General features: G+C 35.7%; 1 protein-coding gene and 1 pseudogene across 8 annotated transcripts in view; both read right to left on the bottom strand.

The window, feature by feature from the left end:
* Positions 1 to 21,538, bottom strand: part of ZCWPW2 (zinc finger CW-type and PWWP domain containing 2) — a 150,196-nt gene that overhangs the window by 128,382 nt on the left and 276 nt on the right. For 7 of the 8 annotated variants that reach the window (XM_045037728.1, XR_006585594.1, XR_006585590.1 and 4 more), the window contains exon 2: positions 12,495 to 12,605. The gene's annotated coding sequence lies outside the window, so the exon portion shown is untranslated. Of the gene's footprint in view, positions 1 to 12,494; positions 12,606 to 18,346; positions 18,817 to 21,538 lie in introns of those variants that run through there. The other variant, XR_006585591.1, reaches the window with a different exon arrangement.
* Positions 110 to 21,231, bottom strand: LOC109491660 (annotated as a pseudogene).

Genomic DNA, 21,538 nt, shown 5'->3' with positions numbered 1-21,538 from the left:
AGGCTACAATTACATGTGGTCTATCATACAATTAATCCTATCTCAGTCCTCTGAAATTCCCTTACTTTCTTTCATTAGAAGGGGATATAAAGACTTTATAGTGGCATTCAGGATTCCTATGAAATAGTATCTTAAATATTATGAAAATATTTTTTTTTCTATAGTACTGGCTTCAGAGTTTGTGGAAATGGAGAAAAGAAGAACCAACTCAAATCATTCTAGAAATTGCCTTTAAGCATAATAATAAGTATCAAAGAGCTGGAAAGCCACTATTAAGGGCTGAATTGTATCTCCCCTTCCCCCCCCCCCCCCAACAAATTTATATGTTGAAGACCTAAATCTCAGTGCTGCAGAATATAACTGTATTTGGAGACAGGGTATTTAAAGAGCTTAAGTAAATTAAAATTAGGGTGGGCCCTAATCCAATCTGACTGGTGCTCTTATCAGAAGAGGAAATTTGGACAGACACCTGCAGAGGAAAAACAATGTGAAAACACAGAGAGAAGGTGACCATCTACAAGCCAAGAAGAAAGGCCTGGAACAGATCCTTACCTCAAGGACTTCAGAAGGAACCACCCTGCTGACACCTAGATTTCAAACTTCCGGCCTCCAGAACAAGGAGAAAATGAATTTCTGCCATTTAAGCCACTCAGTCTGTAATACTTTGTTATGGCAGCCCCAGCAAATTAAATTTGGATTTTTTGTTCCCCATCTACATAAACCACTCCTCAGTGGAAATGGCAGAGGCTCTGGCACCCTGATCCTCCAGCTTCTCTGAAACCCTTCTTGTTGCCGCAGCAAGGCTTCAATAAATGGGTGGTAAGGACTTCCCCAAAGTGCCTTTTATAGAGTTAAACTCACAACATAGTTTATGCCTTTTCCAACAAGTCAGATTAAAAAGGAAAAGGGAAGTGTGCTGTTAGAACCAGAAGCCATCTCTGAATCAGAGCCGTCATCTGACAGGTAAGTGCAACAGGGAGACTGAGGTGGCCAAATTACTTGAGGGGTATGGTGGGTATCAGGACTGTGAGGCTGAAATTCTTCCTGCAGTTTACGGAACTGGTTGTTTCTTTATCCTGTTTCCAAGATACTTTCCACGTTCTTTGGCTTCGATATAGAGTTTAGACTGAGTCCTGCCCTTGGACCTACCACATGATTCCGTTTTTTTGTGTTTTTTTATCCTGCTGGCAACTTTTTCTATCTTTTCATAAGTAGTACTCGGCTATTTGCAAAAGTCTTCTGAAGTATCATGTAGCTGCGAACTGCAGCTCTGGAAGTCCTTTCGTTATTTACTGTAACTAAACTGAGAACTGCAGAACCTAGCTCTGCCAATCTAGCAGCCCTCTGTACTTCAGTACATCTTTGGCTTGTAAAAGTAAACATTTTGTCTTCTAGAAATAGTTTTCTAAAGGCAGCTATTCCATACTCAGTAACATTCCTGAGGTGCGGAGTATACACCAGGCCATCTTCCTACCCCACATCCAGTCCCTCACTTAACTGCCGTACCTAGAAAGACCGTCTCCCGCAGTTCTCCAATAGATTTTTTGGTTTTGTTTTTAACAAAGAAGCATCAAGCAGCAAAGCTTCAACAACCTAAGTAGGAGCAGTATGCAAGGTGATGGATGAGGTAAATGGGCATTACAAGGTGCTGAAGACTGCTTAACATCTAAATGCATTATATATACTTGAAGGGACATATAAGGTAGAGACAGAAGAGGTTAAAAATGTAGCTTCATCTTCCCCTCTTCAGTTCATATCTCTAAGAAAGAATTTTTATTTACTCCCAGGGACTTAGTTGGCTGATAGGTAAAAATGCAGACATGGAGGGGCTGAGAATGCTCTTTATAGAAGAAAAAATATGAAGATATTGTAAGATTTGGGAGAGTATAGGAGGCAGGAGGGAATTAAGTAAGAAACTGAAAGGTCATTTTTTAAATGAGTTTTAAGGAAAAGAGGCAAGTAATTCCTGCATAGTTTGTTAACTTTGAAGGGGATAGATGAGTAAAGACAAATTTTACTTTACTTAATATCAAACGAAGGACTTCCTCCTCTTCCACTGCTTCAAGAAACTTCATAAAGACTTGATTTTCAATGCTTTTAAAAATAGACTTTGTATTTTTTTAATGTGACACTGAGCTGGCCTTATTAGGATGGGAACAAGAAAGTCTTAGATTTGAGGTATATTTGAAGGACTACCAGATGGGATTTTGGACGGATGGTAAAATTGTCCAACTCCACGTCAGATTAAAAATCATTACCCTAAAACAAAGCCACAAATTAACTTTTACCATAACCATTCAGGGGGCTGGGCACCAAACTTACACTAGTTAGGAATTACTTTAAGGCATAAAGAAAGTGAATTCTAGCTGGGAATTCAGGGCTCAAGATTAGATTATCTACAGATTAAAAACCAGATTTAGGCAGCATTTCATCATTTCACTAAAAAGACATTTTCTTAGAGTTACAGGCTAAAAATTTATTTTAATCCAGCCTTCAAAGATATCTAATTGTTAGAGATGGTGTCTTTCTTGGTCCATAAGAAGAGGCCAGTGGTAGAAATAGACTGATTCAGGGTTCATCTCTCTTTTTATTGGCTGTGATTGAAACCACTGGAGACTGGAACACTATGCTACAGTCATCCAGCTGACTTTGGGACCACTAGTAGAGGGTATTTACTACTATAAACTGGAAACATTAAGAAGGGACACCGCCAGGAATGGGAGAAAGGGCATTTGATTTACGGTTGGAATAAACCAAGTGCTCTAATAGTACTAGACTCCAGAGATTGAAAATATTGAAGATTAAGTAAGGATCTATAAAGTCTTGAATTTGGAGTTGGTAGTGAACTCAAAGTCACAAAGAACTACCTCTTTGGCAGTATTCAATCTATCTCTTCCTTCCACTCACCAAAAAAGCAACTCTACACTTCAGGGTGAAGATTTGCTGGCATTCTTAAGTCAGGTTAACATTCACATAATAAAGTAAAGGGAAAATAATCTACCTATATATTCAGACTTTGAGATTCTTTTTAAAACTATCTATTTATTTATTTTGAGAGAGAGAGAGAGAGAGAGAGAAAGAGAGTTTGTGTGTGTGTGTGTGTGCATGCACAAGCAGGGGTAGAGGCAGAGGGAGAAAAGAGAGACTCTCAAGCAAGCTCTGTGCTATCAGCATAGAGCCCAATGTGGGGCTCCATCCCACAAACCATCAGATAATGACCTGAGGCAAAATCAAGAGCCAGATGCTCAACTGACTGAGCCACCCAGGCACACCCAGACTTTGAGACTGTTTAAATGGGTCCTCCAGCAGGTATGAAAGAATTAAAATAAAGAACTAGAAATGACAAGATCAGATTAGTGTAGGAGACATTTATATATCATATAGGTAAGGATTACTAAACAGATTTACACTTTACTACTAATAAGGAACAAATCTTAAAAGAAGGCAGTGATGAGTGTCAGGAAGAAGCTTGGGCTAGAGGTGATTCAGTCTCCTAAAACATGACCCCTAACTAACCAATCCCTGAGCTTCCTTTTGACCCTCCTTTAGTGAACTTAGTGATCTTTTCCCCCCCCTCTCCTGTACCTGAGCAACTGAATGTTCTTAAATGTCATATGGAATGAATTCAGTTATTATTTTCATTCAGGACCAATCATAAGTATACGTGCACACATATACACATGTGCATGCAGGTCTATACAAAACTGATAGCTTGTTCCATAATCTAATAATCTCCCTTCTGGGTATATATCAAAAAGAAATAAAATTATCTCAAAGAAATATCTGCACTCCCATGATCTCTGTGGCATTGTTCACATTATTCATACCCTCCCCACACTGGAATTTCATTCAGCCTTAAAAAAGAAGGAAATCTGTCATTTGTGACAACATGGATGAACCTGGAGGGCATCATGCTAAATGAAATAATTCAGGCACAGAAAAAAAAAATACTGTATGATTATCACTTAATTTGAAAAAAAGTCAAAATCATAGAAGCAGAGAAAATGGTGGTTACCAGGGATGATGGGGAGGAGATGGCAATATTTGTGAAAGTGTACAAAGTTTCTGTTATATGAGTCAAGATCTAGAGACCTAATTGATGGTACGCTGGTCATAGTTAATAATACTAGGTTGTATAGGTTGTATATTTGAAATTCACTAAAAGAAATCTTAAGTGTTCTTACCATACAAACACAAAAGCAACTATGTGAGGTGATGGGTATCATAATTAGCTTGATTGTAGTAATCATTTCAACAATATATATATATATATGTTAAAATACTATATCATACATCTTAAATATATACAATTTTATAAAAATAAATTAATTCAAGACCAATTAAATTATTTCGTTAGGATTTGGTTTTCCTTAGTCTCTCTAGTCTGCCTCCTTCTGCATTAGGTTTACTCTTAGGTTCCACATGAAAGACAGTGGCAGCAAAATTCAAGTCCAGTATAAAAGAGCAAATGTCTCCTCCAGAAATCCAGCAAAAATCTTACGGCACCACACTGGCTCTAAGCGAACATATGTCTATCCTAGTAACAATGACCGTAGCTGGTGAATATCACAATTTTTAGGCATAGGTCACCTACCCATCTCTGGAGCATGGGGTAAAGAAAACTCCATCAAATATACATCAACGGGGGCACCTGGAGAGCTCATTTGGTTAAGCGTCCAACTCTCGGTTTCAGCTTAGGTCATGATCTTGCGGTTTTTGTGTGTTCAAGTTCTGCACTGGGCTCCACGCTGACAGTGCGGAGACTGCTTAGGATTCTTTCTCTCTCCCTCTCTCTCTGCACCTCCCTTGTTTGTGCTCTCTCTGTCTCTAAATAAATAAGCTAAAAAAAAAAATACATCTATGGAGGAGGAGGGTTTTCCAGAGGCACACTGAGGTGTAAGACAAAAAATGTAGCTGTGCATGCAATATTTGAAAATATATATACCAGAGGCAAAAATTGGAAAAAGATGTAAAAATCTTACGGTGGCAAGATTATAAATTGTTTTCTGCTCTATTTTCCAAAGTTTTTATATTAGAAAATTTTAAATTGTATTGTTTTATATAACTATATATCAATCCTCATTATTTGCAAATTCCATATTTGTAATTTTTCCCACTCATTACAAATTATTTATAACCTCAAATATCAATATTTGCTGCGCCTTCACAGGAAATTCTCTGCCTTCTTGTTTCAGAAGAGACATGGTCTAGTTAGTGCCACATTTTCCCAATTACTGTACTTTTGTTGGTGAGTTTATTGTTTAAAATGTCCCCCACACATACAGCTAGCATTCTTAAGTTCAAGAAGGCTGTGATGTACCTTAAGGAGAAAATCTGTGCTAGATAAGCTTTGTTTAGGCAAGAGTTATAGCATGAGCTCAATGTTAATGAATCAACAGTATAGATTAAATAAGGTGTCTTTAAACACAAACACACATAAAACAAGCTTCTGTAGTGATGATTAATGAAAATGTGGTGACCAGAGGCTTGCAGGAATTTAATTCTGCATTTCCTCTAGGAGCAATGATTCAGAATTTGCTAATTCAGTGTTCACAATGATGTAATAATAAAACATAATGACCATGAATGAGAATAGACTGAAGTATATATGTGTTTTAAATAAATATAATAAAATTACATTTTCAATATTATGAGTTTTATAAATGAATACAGGAAATAAATTCAAAGGACTAATATAAATGTAAAAAGACAAAATTAACAATATATAAAAGTTATTTCTCAAAGACATTTTAGTAACATAACATAATCTATCCTTGAAATAAACATTCTAAAAAAATTTGATATTGATCTACATACATCAAAGTGGTAACTAGCTACAGAAAAATTTGAATAATATTAATTCATCAGATTTAATATTTTTCTTTGCATGTTGTTCATAATTATAGCTTATATATCAGATCTTCACTTAAAATCAATTATTGAAAATGTTGAAGAAATATTTTAATATGAAAACAAGTTTCCAAATAAACCATCAAAGTACAAATTTTCAATAAATTTCAACCTGCACTCTCTGCTAATTAAGTAGCCTTAAACACTTGTGTATCCAAAGTACTTGATTTAATTTATTTTGCTAAATTGTAACTTCTTGTTGCAAAAGTTAAATTGAAAAATGTTTCATGGATTTGTAAATTTTATAATTGCAAAGGTGAACAAGCAATGTACCAATAATGGCTACTTTTAGAGTTACCTTGGAAAATGAAGATCATTAGGGGTTAAATAATCTTACCAGGAATGTAATTATGATGCACATAAGAAATAATAAGCAATGGTCCTAGTTCAAGAACATTGCTTTCTATCCACAAAAACATATAGTCTTTTAGGGGAAAAATGGTATGTACTCTTCTGTAAATATATCAAAACGAACAGTACCTCAAATTTGGCATTAATTTGTTCCCTGATTCACTCATTCATTCATTTTTTTCAACAGGTATTTTAACCTCTCACATGCCACACAATAGTTCCAACTGCTGGGAAACAGCAGTGAATAAAAATAGACATAGTAAGCAGGAGTTAACATTCCAGTAAGAAGGGAAGTAGATAGTATATGCAAACAAAAAAATAAGATAATTTCAGGTGTTGATAGATGCTAAAGGGAAAAAAGGTTGGTATGATAGATGTATATGCTGAGGGAGATGAGGAGATGGTCAAGGAAGGTTTTACATGAAAAATGACATTTGAGCTGAAACTTGAAAGCTGAAGACACTGCCCATAAAGAGCCACGACAAGAAGAAAATTTGGGCCTATGTGAAGGACAAATATGACGCCAGTATGACTATAAGTGCAGGAAGATTTCCGGTACAAATCTATCAATTAGAAAAAAGTCAGAAAACCCAATAGAAAAATAGCCAAAACACATAAACAGGTTCTTCACAAGAGTCAATCCATGTAACCAATAAATATGGCAAGGCCTCAAACTTGACAATCATAAAGGAAATACAAAGCAAAAGTACAATGAGAGGGGCACCTGGGTGGCTCAGTCAGTTAAACGTCTGACTCTTGGTTTCAGCTTGAGTCATGATCTCACGGTCCATAGGTTTGAGTCCTGTATCGGACTCTGCCCTGAGTGTGCAGAGCCTGCTCAGGATTCTCTCTCTTTCTCTCTCTGTCCCTCCCCCAATTGAGTGCATGCACACGCTCTCTCTCTCTCTCAAAATAAATAAAATAAAACTTAAAAAAAAAAAAGTACAAGATACCACTATAAACTTATCAGCAAAGTCACTGTTAAAAGGACCGACGATGCCAAATGTTAGCAAGTATATAAACAAACTTGAACTCTCATACACAGCTGGTTGCATTGCCAACTGGTATGTCCAATGGCAACTTGCTTTTTACTATCTAGTAAATCTGAACATATGTACTTCTAGGTATTTATATGACACAAATATCTATAGCTAACACACACACACACACACACACACATATATATATATCAATAGATATGTTCAAGAGTATTTGTAGCCAAAAACAATAAACAACTAAAATATCTATAGGGGCGCCAGGGTGGCTCAGTTGGTTAAGTGTCCCACTTCGGTTCAGGTCACGATCTCAGTCTGTGGATTCGAGCCTGGCATCAGGCTCTGCTGACAGCTCAGAGCCTAGAGCCTGCTTTGGATTCTCCCTCTCTCTCTTCCCCCTGTCCCCCCACCCCCCTGCTCGCACTCTGTCTCTCTCAAAAATAAACATTAAAAAAATTTTAAAATATCTTATAAAGTGTAGAAGAGAAAAATGAAATACAGTAAATTCACATTGTAGAATAGCGTATAGCAATAAAAATGAACAAACTCCTGCTACACAAACCTGAGTGAATACCAAAAGAAGCCAGATAAAAAGATACATGTTACATGATTCCATTTAAATAAAGTTTTAAAACAAGCAGAACTAATGTGTAGTGTTAAAAGTTAAGATAGTAGCCAGCTTTGGATCAAAGGGATCTAGTGACTAAGAGTAGCCATTTGGTAGCTTCTTGGGGGCAAGCAATGTTCTTCAAGGGTCCTAACAACTGTGATAGATAATGAATGAGAGGAAGAGATTTCATCATTACCCAGAATATGGTTACTCAGGTGTACTTACTTTGTGAGCTATAGTTTTCACACTTTTTTGTAGATATGGAACAATTCAACAAAGTATGTATTTTAAAAATACATCATATTACAGTATAAATGATTTGAGGATAGAAATAATGTTTTAGCCTTGTGTAGAAATATGGCTCTAAGAAAAGTAGACTGATTGCATATGTTTTAGAGGTGAACCAGGTAGAACTCATGGATATATTTTGTGTAGGGAATAAGGGAAAGGTAGTGATCAAGACCGACTACTAAGTTTTCAGCCTAAGTAACGGAATCAAAGTTGGTGACCCTCATGTTTCCAGAAAGACAGAACACATGACTGTGTTAGATGTTGCTTAGGATTTCAGTAAGAAGAACAGAGATATATACATTGGATTTAAACATGGAAGTCATCGATGATCTATAAACAACATTAGGTTAGTGGTAGAGATGAAACCCTCATTGGAGCATGCTAAACTGTAATTATGAAGTGAGAAAGTGGAGAAAACAATTTTAGCCAACTTTAAGTAGGTTTCTGTTTTATTTTTAATATTTATTTATTTATTTTGAGAGAGAAACAGAAAGAAGCACAACAAAGTCTCTGGCTGTCAGCACAGAGCCCGACGTAGGTCTCAATCTCACGAACCATGAGATCATAACCTGACCCAAAACCAAGAGTCAGACTCTTAATCGACTGAGACACCCAGGTGCCCCTGTTCTTGTATTTTGGTCTTTTTTTTTTTTCTTCTGTGAATCAGGAGAACAGAAATGCAAAGAAAGAAAAGAGCAAGCTGGGAAGCGTTGTGAGATCAGAGCAAGTTATGACATATATATTATACAAATGGTTGAGAAAAGAGAGTCTGGTATAAAAATATAAGCTTGACTTATTTAATAATTTTGGTAGACTAGGCCTCATCTACAATGATTCACCTTTCCCCACCACCCCAAAACCAGAAGCCACTTTTTAAGAAAGCTCTTGATACATTACTTGTACAACAAAGAGTTAATTTTTCTATTAAGTTTTGCTACATGTAGGGGAGGAAGTTCCCATTTTTTCTCTTCATTTCTTTAGCTTTAACAGCTTTACTGAGATATTACTCACATACCAAAAAATTCACCCATTTAAAATGTACAATCATTTCTTATGTCCTGGGTTCCTTAATGATGCTCAAGTGTTATCTGGTACTAATAACATTCAGCATAAACTAAAAAATGTTTTGGAAACAAAACAGAGATACTTTCCTTCTAAACCTTTATTTCAATGATCAATTTTATTTTATTTTATTTTTTTTAATTTTTTTTTCAACGTTTATTTATTTTGGGGACAGAGAGACAGAGCATGAACGGGGGAGGGGCAGAAAGAGAGGGAGACACAGAATCGGAAACAGGCTCCAGGCTCTGAGCCATCAGCCCCAGAGCCTGACGCGGGGCTAGAACTCACGGACTGCGAGATCGTGACCTGGCTGAAGTCGGACGCTTAACCGACTGCGCCACCCAGGCGCCCCTCAATGATCAATTTTAATGTAAAACGTATTTATTGTACAAAACAAGAATTCAGAAAAAAAAAAAACAGAAGAAAAACCATTTCCAATTGATATGCAGGGAAGAATGCATGGTAACATTCTGAGAAGTAAAATTTTTTGTTCTTAACTTTAGGAATCTTACTGTCATTCTATATCTGTGTGTTCTTCTGGATACGTGAGAAAACCCCTACATGTTTAAACTATTTATCTGTCCAACTACTTGAGGCCAAGAACATTCTTACCAAATATAGGCTTGATCCCTGATTTCTTGCACAGAAGCTGCTGATTCTTAGAGGAAATTATGTACTCATGTCTACTGGTACCACTCTAAATGAAAAGATTCCAGCTCAGAGGAGCTGTTAGCACACCTTCAAGGCTACCCTTTTTAGGTATTCTTTCTCTTTCCTCCTGTATCCTCACTGTGATTATTCTAAACCTTTATAAATCTCACACCATCTTCCTCATTCTTGAAAAATAAACTTGCCTCCTACTTTACAAGGAAATCTCCATTACTTCTCAATACCTAAAATCTTATCTAAAACTCCTTACTTACTTGCTACAGTTTTAGATCCTGATTCTATTGTTGTTTGTTTTTGGTTCTGATACTTCTTGAGGGTTTGCTAAAGCCAGACTTCATGCTTAGGGAAAGACAAAAATCCCTCTCCTCAAGTAGTGTTAAGTATCAAGTATTATAAGACAAACACAGGATGCTATGGAAGCAGATGTGGCACACTAACACTCTCAGGTACAGGGTGTCAGGCCACTTATGAGAGGTGATCCCTAAACCAATCCGAAAAATGGTAAGTAGGGGTCAATGCTCTTTCCATGTGCCCCTAGCAGTCTTACTTCCTTCACATACCACTTAACACACCGTATTATAATTTATTTGATAAAGTCCTCTACAAGCAAGTGAAAATCCACTTAGGGCAAGGTTCCTATCTATCTTGTTAACCACTGTATCCTGGCATCTAAAAAAGTTCCTGTCAAAGAAAAGCACTGAATATTTGTATCATAAAATATTGGAAATGACAGTAACTTCAGAGTTAGAGTGCCCGCCAGTGTTGATACTCAAAATATTTAAAAACCAGGATGGCTGTATCACCTGGATATCTTCTGTAGCTGTAGATTTAAATTCTGGCTGCATTTCTTGACATTTTTAAATTAAGGCAAGTCAGTTAAATGATCTGAACATCACTTTATCATCTGTATGTGTTGAGGATAATAATGCTTAAGTCATAGGATGGTTTTAATGACAAAATGAAACGGCATATAAGAAAACCCATTTCAGTGCCTGGTACACTAAAAACAATATAATAAATGTTTGATTTCCTTTCTACACTGCTTTTAAGCGAGTTAAATTTGTAGTTAGATAAGAAAATTAAAATATACAGAAACCAATGCAAAATGAGTATACTTATTTCATCTTAATGATTTTTCTCAAGTGCTCAATTTAACAAATAATTATTTAGTTTGCCTCTAAACTCTAAAATGCATTTATCCTTAATTTTCTCTGTGATGTAAATTTAACATTCACTGTTCACTCATTTACCTAATTAATAAAGTTGTGCCTATATGTCAACCTTAGATTGCACTTAATGACTCAACAGAAACTTATTAAGAGCCTATTATCTGTGCAAATTTGTAATTTAGCTTTACTGTTCATGAACTAGTTTATGCAGATACTTCTGGATAGATTCTAGCTTAATAAATGCTCCTAGATGGGGTGCCTGAGTGGCTCAGTTGGTTAAGTGACCAAATCTTGATTTTGGCTCAGGTCATGATCTCATGGTTCATGAGACCAAGCCCCAAGTCAGGCTCTGTGCTGACAGTGTGGAGCCTGCTTGGGATGCTATCCCTCTGCCCCTCCCCAACTCATGTGTGTGTGGTGTGTGTGTGGTGTGTGTGTGCATGTGTGTTCTGTCTCAAAATAAATACACTTTAAAAAAATGCTCCAAGATGCTCAATAGATATTTTCTTTACTTTTTCTTTCATTTTAATAGTGAAGATAACTGATGAATTTCATCTGAAATCAGAAATCAAAGTTGAATGTAAAGAAACAGCTTATTGGTATAATCAAAAATTGGTATCTTTTGCAGCAACTATAGTCTTCAGCTTTAAAATTTTTAAGGGAATAGTTCACAAATAGTAGAAATCTGATAGACTGTTCTAAATGCTCATTTCAAATGTTAGTAATCAATCTGTATACTTTAGATCTATATTGGTTACAAATACCGCAGTTTATTCAGTATATGGAGACTTAAAAATAAAACAACAGACCCAAGAAGGATAATTAAAATTAAGTTCTTCAGACAATCTGTCAAATACAATAGTGTTATAAATGGATTAGAATTATATCAGTAGATTGAACAAAGAGAGCATGAATTTCAGATTGGGAGCTATTTCTCCCTACATGTGCTCATTCTCAACTGACTTTTATCTAATCTATTTGCCATGGAAGTCACATAGTTGATTTGCTTAAAGGTAAAATTTTGTTCCACTAATGTTGTGGAATAACGATCTTCAATTAAGTTCACCATTTCCTTTAAATCACAAGACACAAGAATAGAATCTCAAGATAGTCTAATTAGAGAATTTCAACTTGTCATTTGAAATGATTTATACACTGTCATTGATGTTTCTCATTTTAGAAATGTGTCATAATTCTAATAAAGAGTGATGACTTTCTTATCTTGGGTGCTAGTAACTACATAATTATTGTTTCAAGAATCACTACACAAATATTGAGAAAATGAGTCACCAAAGAGTTTTAAAATGAGAATGTGAAAATGGAAGCAATTTTAAATTACATAATGTAAAACTGAGAGCATGCTTCTTCAACATATCACACCAAAATCTGCAAAGTAAACATGACACACTAAGAAGAGGAATAAGTTGGAATTCTTACCCTGAAAGGGAACAAACTAAAGGTTTTTCTCAGTTTGTCCAATTCTCAGTTTCTTTAGACTGGGTGGGTCTTTTCTTCTTTTGGCCTCGGAGAAAACTTTGGGCCACCTTTCTGCACGATGAAATGGAGAAGACAAGGAGGCACATTAGTTTCATAAAAGACTTGCAAAATTCCCATATTCATCCTCCACCTTACATTTAGGGCCCTCATAGCCTCGCCATTATCTTTCTGGGAAGATTAATTCCCATTTCCACTGTGGACTCTTCTCCAATATATTCTGTGCTGAAGCTTCTTGGTGTTCATTCCTTTGGTAACATGTTCATACCTCATTTCTTTCAGAATATTTGTTGAAATCTTTTATCCATTGATGACTCCCCAACCCTTTCTTTTTCTGTTATGTGTATATTCTTATTTTTTTATTGTAATCTTAATGGAAGGAAAAGACATAAATAAATCAGCCTGTAATCCTGAACAGAACTTGGCAATTTGCTTTCTTACCAATACATTATGAACATTTCCCATGTGATTTACTGCCTACATTATTTAAGCATAGGCGTGATTTTAGTTTTGAAGCCAAAGTTACATTTTTTACTCCTCAGTTATGTATTTACACAGTTCTAATGAAATTCAAAGTAAATATCACAGTATTTTTCCAATATTGGAATCACTAGATGATTTTTTTTGTGTTTTGTTAGTGATTTAGAGACCTTCACTATCTATTTTTTCTTTTGTTGCCTGTGCTTTTTGTGGTCATATAAAAAACTCATTGCCAAATCCAATGCCATGAAGGTTTCTCCTGTTTTTCTCTAAGACTGTATAGTGTTAGCTCTTACATTTAAGTTTTCGATCCATTTTTACTTAATTTTTGTATATGGTGTGAGGTAAGGGTCCAACTTCATTGTTTTCAACACCAATGGCTGAAAAAACTGCCATTTCCACATTGGTCTTGGCATCTTTCTTGAAAATCATCTGACCATTTATATGAGGGTTTTGGGGGGCTCTCTATTCCATTGATTTATATGTATGTCTTTAGGTCAGTGATATACTGTTTTGATTCTGTAGCTCTGTAACATGTTTTGAAACCAGCAATGTGAAACCTCTAGTTTGTTACACTTTCTCAAGATTGATTTGGCTATTCAGGGATTCCCTTGAATCCCTTGGATTCCATTTTAATTTTAAGATGAATATTTTCCATTTGCTTGATAATAGTCATCCTAGTGGGTATGAAAGTAATAATTTTAATTCCAATCATCTATTTCCTTAATATATATTTTTTCGATTCTATCAGTTAGTGAAGGAGTTAAGTTAAAAATCTGCCAGTGTTGTGTGTTTATCTCTTAGTTCTGTCTAGCTATGCTTCATATATTGTGAAGGTGTTTTATTAGATACACACAAACCATTTATCTTCTGGTGGAAATAATACTTTTTTTTTTTCCTGAAAGTCTGCTTTGTCTCACATTAATATATCAAGCTACTTTCTACTTCAGCTTACTCATGATCAATATTTTTTCATCCTTTGCTATTTTCCACAGATCACTTATAATCAGCATTTTTCTTAATCCAATATGACAGTCTTTGTTCTGAGTACTCTACATACATTTAATATAATACTGATATATTTGGTTTTAAATATATCATTCTTCAGTGTGTAAAGCAGTAAAATGAATGTCGCCTAAGTCTATTTTTCCTAAATCTTTTCATTAAAATATCACTAGAAGTAATCAAAATTATTAACATTATGTATTACCAATATTTAAAATTTTTATTATTTTCTCAGCAAAAAATTTGAGACGGATATAATTTAGGTCATGTGGGGAAAAAGCATACTTTCTCTAACTCTTAACTAAAGGACCATTTCATAAACATAGTATGTATGTACATGTGTGTGTGTGTGTGCATATATACATATATAGCATATATACATATACACACAGACACAAAAACATATCTGCCTTGATATTTTATAGTTGATCATTTCTTTATTGCTCTACATTTCTCTTCTGAAAAAAATGAATAAACCTGCCTCACAGTTTTGTAAAGATGAAAGATGGGGCGCCTAGGTGGATACATTGGTTAAGCGTCCAACTTTAGCTCAGGTCATGATCTCACAGCTTGTGAGTTTGAGCTCCAAGTCGGGCTCTGTGCTGACAGCTCGGAGCCTGAAGCCTGATTCGGATTCTAGGTCTCCCTCTCTCTCTCTGCCCCTCCCCCACTCATGCTCTCTCTGTCTCTTTCAAAAATAAAACATTACAATAATTTTTTTAAAAGATGCAAGATAATTATGATCTTATAAAGATTTTTGTTGACTTTTAGAAACAGTGGATTATGGAATATTCTGCTAATTCACTTAATATCAAGACGCAAAGATTTTTTCCCTAGGCTTCTTCCTCTTTTCCTCAATCTAGGACATTATTTTCACCCTAAATCAAAGATATCCATATGCATATTTTTTAAAGTAAGTTTGCTCTATCTGGAAAGCTGTAGTTGTCTTCTGCCTAGCTGCATAGACAAAAAAAACTTTTTTATTCTCTTAAGACTGTTTAGACTATGTTTGATAACTTAAAAAAATATATTGACGAAAATATTGGGGCGCCTGGGTGGCGCAGTCGGTTAAGCGTTCGACTTCAGCCAGGTCACGATCTCGCGGTCCGTGGGTTCGAGCCCCGCATCGGGCTCTGGGCTGATGGCTCAGAACCTGGAGCCTGTTTCTGATTCTGTGTCTCCCTCTCTCTCTGCCCCTCCCCCATTCATGCTCTGTCTCTCTCTGTCCCAAAAATAAATAAAAACGTTGAAAAAAAAATTAAAAAAAAAAGAAAATATTAAATATTCCAACTTAGTGAATGATATATTCAATGTCAAGAAATAATTATATTTTTCATGAATGTAAATGTTATTGGTAATTTAAATCATATTTCTGTTGCTAATAAATTCCCAAGTTAAAACACAAGATTTGGTGTAAATGTAGTCATTTCATTTCCATTTTCATCTAAACAGTATTAAAAATCAAAATCAAAAAATAGTAAAAGGATCATCTGGCTTCTAAAACTCTTCACTTTGAGCAATCACCTCAGTCACTAAGCTCAACATATCAATGATTTTCTCAACATATTTTCTCAATAAGTTATTTCCAGGTAGTTCTAGTACTGCCTTATCTCTGATCTTTAAACTTTTATATTAGCTAACAAAGGTATTTGAAACATATCAGTTCATTTGAGATAATAAATACATCAAACTGTCTTGTCAGAGAAAAAGCAACAAAAACTTCTTTAAGTTGAAAATTTGGATTATTCCAGAAAAAGTACTGGTAGGATGGGATAAGGCAAGAACTTTTCTTATCATGCCTGGAAATAATGTACAGCAATGCAATTCATTATAATTTAGAAGAATAATTAAGAATTTTGATATTAGTTTAGGATGATCTTTGAAGAAAAAAGTTTTTTGTTTTGTTTTTTTTTTTTATTTCAGGCACAAAGGGCTTTGATTACTACTAAGGAACACTCAGTATCAAAATAATATCTTTCTGTCACATACTCTAAAAAAAATTATGATGCAATAATATAAAAAAAATTGTAACTCACTATGATGATATCCATTATCTGGACATACAGGATCCTCTTCTAAATGTGATTTCATTTTAAGACAAAATAATGTAAGAAGAGTCATAATTCTCAAACTGATGGAGAATCTTTCCAGGGTTCCCCAATTAAGTGAGAGTTTTTAAATTAAAAAAATATATCAATGATAAAATAAAAAAGTATATATATAAGATCACAGTCAGGTCAACTCAATGAAAACTGTATATAAATGAACAAAGATACCAAATTTCATTGCCTGAGTTGGCAATGTTTATAGGAGCTGGTGGAAAAACAGGCTGGGCTAGTTTTAGAACGGCTTTTTACAACATGCTAAGGAGTCATTTCAGGAGTTTGAGAAGAGAACTGTAATGGCAACATTTACATTTTTAAGAGATCATTTTAGATATCAATATAAAGAATAAGTTGGAAGCCGAAAGACAAAAGTAATTAGAAGAAACTATTATAATAGTTATATTAGTATAACTATTATAGTCATGCTACATAGTATATTATATACTATAGTATAATATATATAGTATATTATATAACATATACGATATAATACATAATAGTTATATATTATATAGAACAAATTATGTTATAAAGTATATAGTATACATAAACTATGTAATATATATAGTACATATTACATATATTATATAATAGTTCTATTATAATAGAAAACTGTAGCACAGCAAGGATTATGAATTAGGATTTGAAAGATAGCTAAGAAGTAGGATCCATAAAACCAGGTGAACAGATTGGCTATGGGATGAGAGGGAGGAGTTTTTTAAAGCCAGAGGGGATTATTATAAAATGACTGCAGAGGGGCGCCCAGGTGGCTCACTTGGCTGAGTGTCCAACTCTTGATTTTGGCTCAGGTCATAATTGCCTGATTCGTGGGATAGAGCTCAGCGTCAGGCTCCAAGTGCAGAGCCTGCTTGGAATCCTCTCTCTCTGCCCCTTCTCTGTGTGTTCATGTGCTCTCTTGCTCTCTCTCTTGCTCTTGATCTCTCTCTCCCTCTCAAAATAAATAAATAAACTTAAAAAAATATAGGGGCGCCTGGGTGGCTCAGTCAGTTGAGTGTCTGACTCTTGATTTCTGCTCAGGTCATGATCCCAGGATTGTGGGATTGAGCTCCACATCGAGCTCTGCACTGAGTGTGGATCCTGCTTGAGATTCTCTCTTTCTCCCTCGGCCCCTCCCCTGTTCACACTCTCTTTCTAAAATAAAAATTTTGGGGGCGCCTGGGTGGCGCAGTCGGTTAAGTATCCGACTTCAGCCAGGTCACGATCTCGCGGTCCGTGAGTTTGAGCCCCGCGTCAGGCTCTGGGCTGATGGCTCGGAGCCTGGAGCCTGTTTCCGATTCTGTGTCTCCCTCTCTCTCTGCCCCTCCCCCGTTCATGCTCTGTCTCTCTCTGTCCTATAAATAAATAAACGTTGAAAAAAAAATTTAAAATAAAAATTTTTTAAATAGAAAAAAAAGTTAAAGACTGTAGAGAAAATGATTAATATTAGTGAATTAACATCACATCTTTTTTTGTACTTTTAAGAATCAACTATACATAGGCAATTTAAAAATCTACACTAGGAAATTATGTCTTTAACTTTGCAACTACTATAAATTCAACAATTTTACTATATAATCTGAGTTGTGCAATGAGTTTGGAAAATTTTCCTCTCCTTTGCTATATAATCTTTTTAAACAATCTACCTTAATTTCTTTCTCCAGATTCTACAGAAGCTTAAAGTCATTCTTTCATTGTTGTTTATTTGGTAGCTTTATAAAATGTCTTTTCTCTGACAAACTGACTTTGTCTTCTTGGTTTTTACAGTGCAGATGTCAAAGTCTCAGAATTATTTCTTCTCTCCTCATTCTAAATAGGAAAAAAAGTTTTCATAGGCACATATAGAAACTGTCACAAAAAATTAATGGGACGGAATGCTAGTCTTAATCCACATGACTGATAGCCCTGTGATAGCTTTTACGTCCTTACACATTTAAATAGTCATTTTGGGGGTGCCTGGGTGGCTCGGTCAGTTAAGCGTCTCACTCTTGATCTCATCTCAGGTCTTGATCTCAGGGTCATGAATTCAAGCCTTGCATTGGGCTCTGTGCTAGGAAAAGGCATTTTGCCTGTTTGATCTCAGTATCTAAAACAATGGCTGGCACATGGTTGGTGCTAAATAAATATTTGTTAATTAGGGAATTAATGAATTCATATCTCAAATAGCAAAAGTATAACTGTCAAGCCTCAGAGGAGAGTTGCTCTTACTTCATTTGATAAGAGTATAGGATTCCCTCTATTGGATGTTTTTCTTTCTCTGTGCAATCCTACCACATTCTGGATTCTCTGTTGATGTCCTCATATTTATTCTCCCTACTTTGGGGCTGTTCAGGTTTATCAAATTTTTCTTCACCTACATGTTTCCAAAAGAAAATCACTGCACTTAGTTACTGTGCATATAATTATGACACTCACATTTTTATTTTTTTAAAAAAACAAAAGCTCTGTCAGAAGCTAATTCCGATTGAATACAAAGCATTTCAAATCAAAAAATTATGAAGCACAGATTGTATGTCCAGAGCAAGGTTAGCTGCTAGAGACAGTAGTATCTCTTTTATAAATGGAATGTAAATGGCATAGTAATCTGAAATCCACTAACATTCATCCCATTGAAAAGGACACGAACAAGCTCTCCTTTCACAGATGGGAACTTGATTATCATTGTTTCTCTCCTTGAATTCATATTTTTATCTCACTTCTCCCACATAACTTTATCCTAACATTTTAGTGTTTGAAAATATTTTAAACTGACCATCCTATTACATTTTCCTGTAACAACAGCAAAAAATATATATATATGTATATATATATATATTTTTTTTTTAAATCCTCAGAACATAAGTTCCAAAAATTTTCCTTAGTATTGTGTTATCATCAAATTATTAGACTACTAATGATCAAATAACAAACATATTACAAATTATGATCATTATAAAATATCAAGTCAGTTCTTACCGGAAATGCATCTCATAAAGAAATAGATAGGGCCTTCTCTCCGATTAGATCATGTATCCAGGATTGATACTATTTATTGCTAAGAAAGTAATACTTTCTTCAATACTATTTATTGAAATAAACAGTTTGCGTTAATTCTGTTCGTCTATTTTGTATTCTTCTATACTAAGTATTTGGGAGTAGAAGGATTTCTGGTTATAACCACCATTCTTTTGAACCACTAAGCCATGTATCAAAAATCACATAGAGGTATCTCATCAAAAATTATTTCTAATAAGCCGACAATTCAATTGAGTCCTGCAATACTTTCGAAGGCCTTTGGAAATTGCCACTCTTGTAAAAGAATTAGTTACCCAGTCATTAGAATCACTCACTTTCTTAACAGATTTAGGTCAGATTAAAGGTATTGCTTTATTTGCAGAGTGGGAGAGGGACATGACCAAAGAAGAAGGGGGAAAGGTGTCAGAGTTAGGCACACTCTAAGGCAAATCAATTTTAGAAAAGAAAACATACAAGTGGACAACCTGAGAATCAGTACCCTTGAACTATACTTTATGTAAAGGGTATGTATGGAAACCCTCCATGTACCTTGCAAAGTGAAAGGTTAGGGATTTGAAGAGCGTTGCTTCAGGATACATACACATGTGGGTACAGTGTAACAAGTCATGACTTGAAGTAGTTCACATCCTTTTGTGTTACCTGTTTTTCCCCCACCTTGGGTGTGTGTGATGATGTATGGGAGAAAATCATTTTAATTTAAAATAACTTTGTTAACAAAAACCCATCTTTTTCATAATTATAGTAACAAGGTATGTATTTTAAATAAAAATTGGCTCTCATCAAATTAACTTTAAAATAATTAGCTAAGTCATTTTCTCTTTACTCAGAAAGGATAAAAATGCATTTCCTTTTTCAACAAGTCTCAAATTATTCTAAATTGTGAATGAAAGTTGAAAAATAGAGATCATTGCCTTATCTACAAATTAGAAACCAGATAATCACTTTGTTTCTGATGATTTGGGGTGCCTCAGCCAATTTTATTAACATTCCTCAAAACTCTGCTATCCAAAACAAACTGTTTGGTGGTCTTTTAAGTTTGTAAAGACATTACCGAGGCAATCAAAAACTAAATAACTCATGTCCAAAATGTTAAAAACACTGCTCTCTTCCGGGCCGATAAATTGAAGCCAATGGACTTTTTTTTAAATTACATTTAGATTTTAAGCTATTTTAAAAAATAGGATGTAATTTTAAGCTGCGTGTGGTGTTTATTCACAACAGCTGTTAATTTTCACTTCAATCAAAAAGAGAAGGTTATCAACAAAAACATATTTTAAAGTTAACCCTTGAGGGGCGCCTGGGTGGCTCAGTCGGTTGGGCTTCCGACTTAGGCTCGGGTGATGATGCCACGCTTCATGGGTTCGAGCCCTGTGTTGGGCTCTGTGCTGACAGCTCAGAGCCTGGAGCCTGCCTCGGATTCTGTGTCCTCCCTCTCTCTCTCTCTGCCCCTCTCCTGCATGTACTCTCTCTCTCTCTCTCTCTCTCTCTCTCTGTCTCCCCCCCCCCCAAAAAAAAGTTAACCCTTGAGTCGAACCCATCCTTTGTTAAGAGATGACAGGTGGGGTGATGAATCAAAACGGTATGTAAAAACATCTTCTAACCTTAACCAATATTTAAGCCTTCAGTTGACAAAATACTAAGTAAGAGGGTGGCGAAGGGCGTCATTGTTGCTAATTGGCGGTTAATGAGGATAAATTGCCTACATTTACCGTTTTCTCCTTTATTTTTCTTTTTAATTTTCTTTTTTTTTGAACGTTTATTTATTTTTGGGACAGAGAGAGACAGAGCATGAATGGGGGAGAGGCAGAGAGAGAGGGAGACATAGAATCGGAAACAGGCTCCAGGCTCTGAGCCATCAGCCCAGAGCCTGACGCGGGGCTCGAACTCACGGACCGCGAGATCGTGACCTGGCTGAAGTCGGACGCTTAACCGACTGCGCCACCCAGGCGCCCCTCCTTTCTTTTATTTTTTTTTAAGGCAGAAATAGCCGCAGAGCTTGAGGGGATCCACCTGACTGCGACCTCCAAGGACAGTAACGAATTCAACAACTCGCGACTCCGCAGCTCAGGGATTATCATCTAGAAACGACCAAAGGCCGTAGCAACTCTAGGGCAGCCGGGTACAATTCCCAAATCCCAAAGCTTGGCACTAAACTCAAAAAATTAGATTTTTTTTTTTAAGAGCCGTGTTCTGAATAACTATGGGACCATGAGTAATTCGCCGAGCTTGTGTTTCAAACGATAGCCTGAAAATTCGCAGCAGCGCCCAGGAAAACGGAGATGGGGAGCTCTGCACAGCTTCGTGCCGCCCCCCTCGTCCCGAAAGCATCGTTACAGGTTTCTCAACTCCCAGCCACAGCGAGGCGAGAGCTTTATAAACCCTTAA

Source organism: Felis catus, chromosome C2 (genome assembly GCF_018350175.1).
Source record: "Felis catus isolate Fca126 chromosome C2, F.catus_Fca126_mat1.0, whole genome shotgun sequence".
NCBI classification, from domain to species: domain Eukaryota; kingdom Metazoa; phylum Chordata; class Mammalia; order Carnivora; family Felidae; genus Felis; species Felis catus.
Note: the sequence above shows the minus strand (reverse complement) of the source record. Positions and strands in the feature narration are given on the sequence as shown.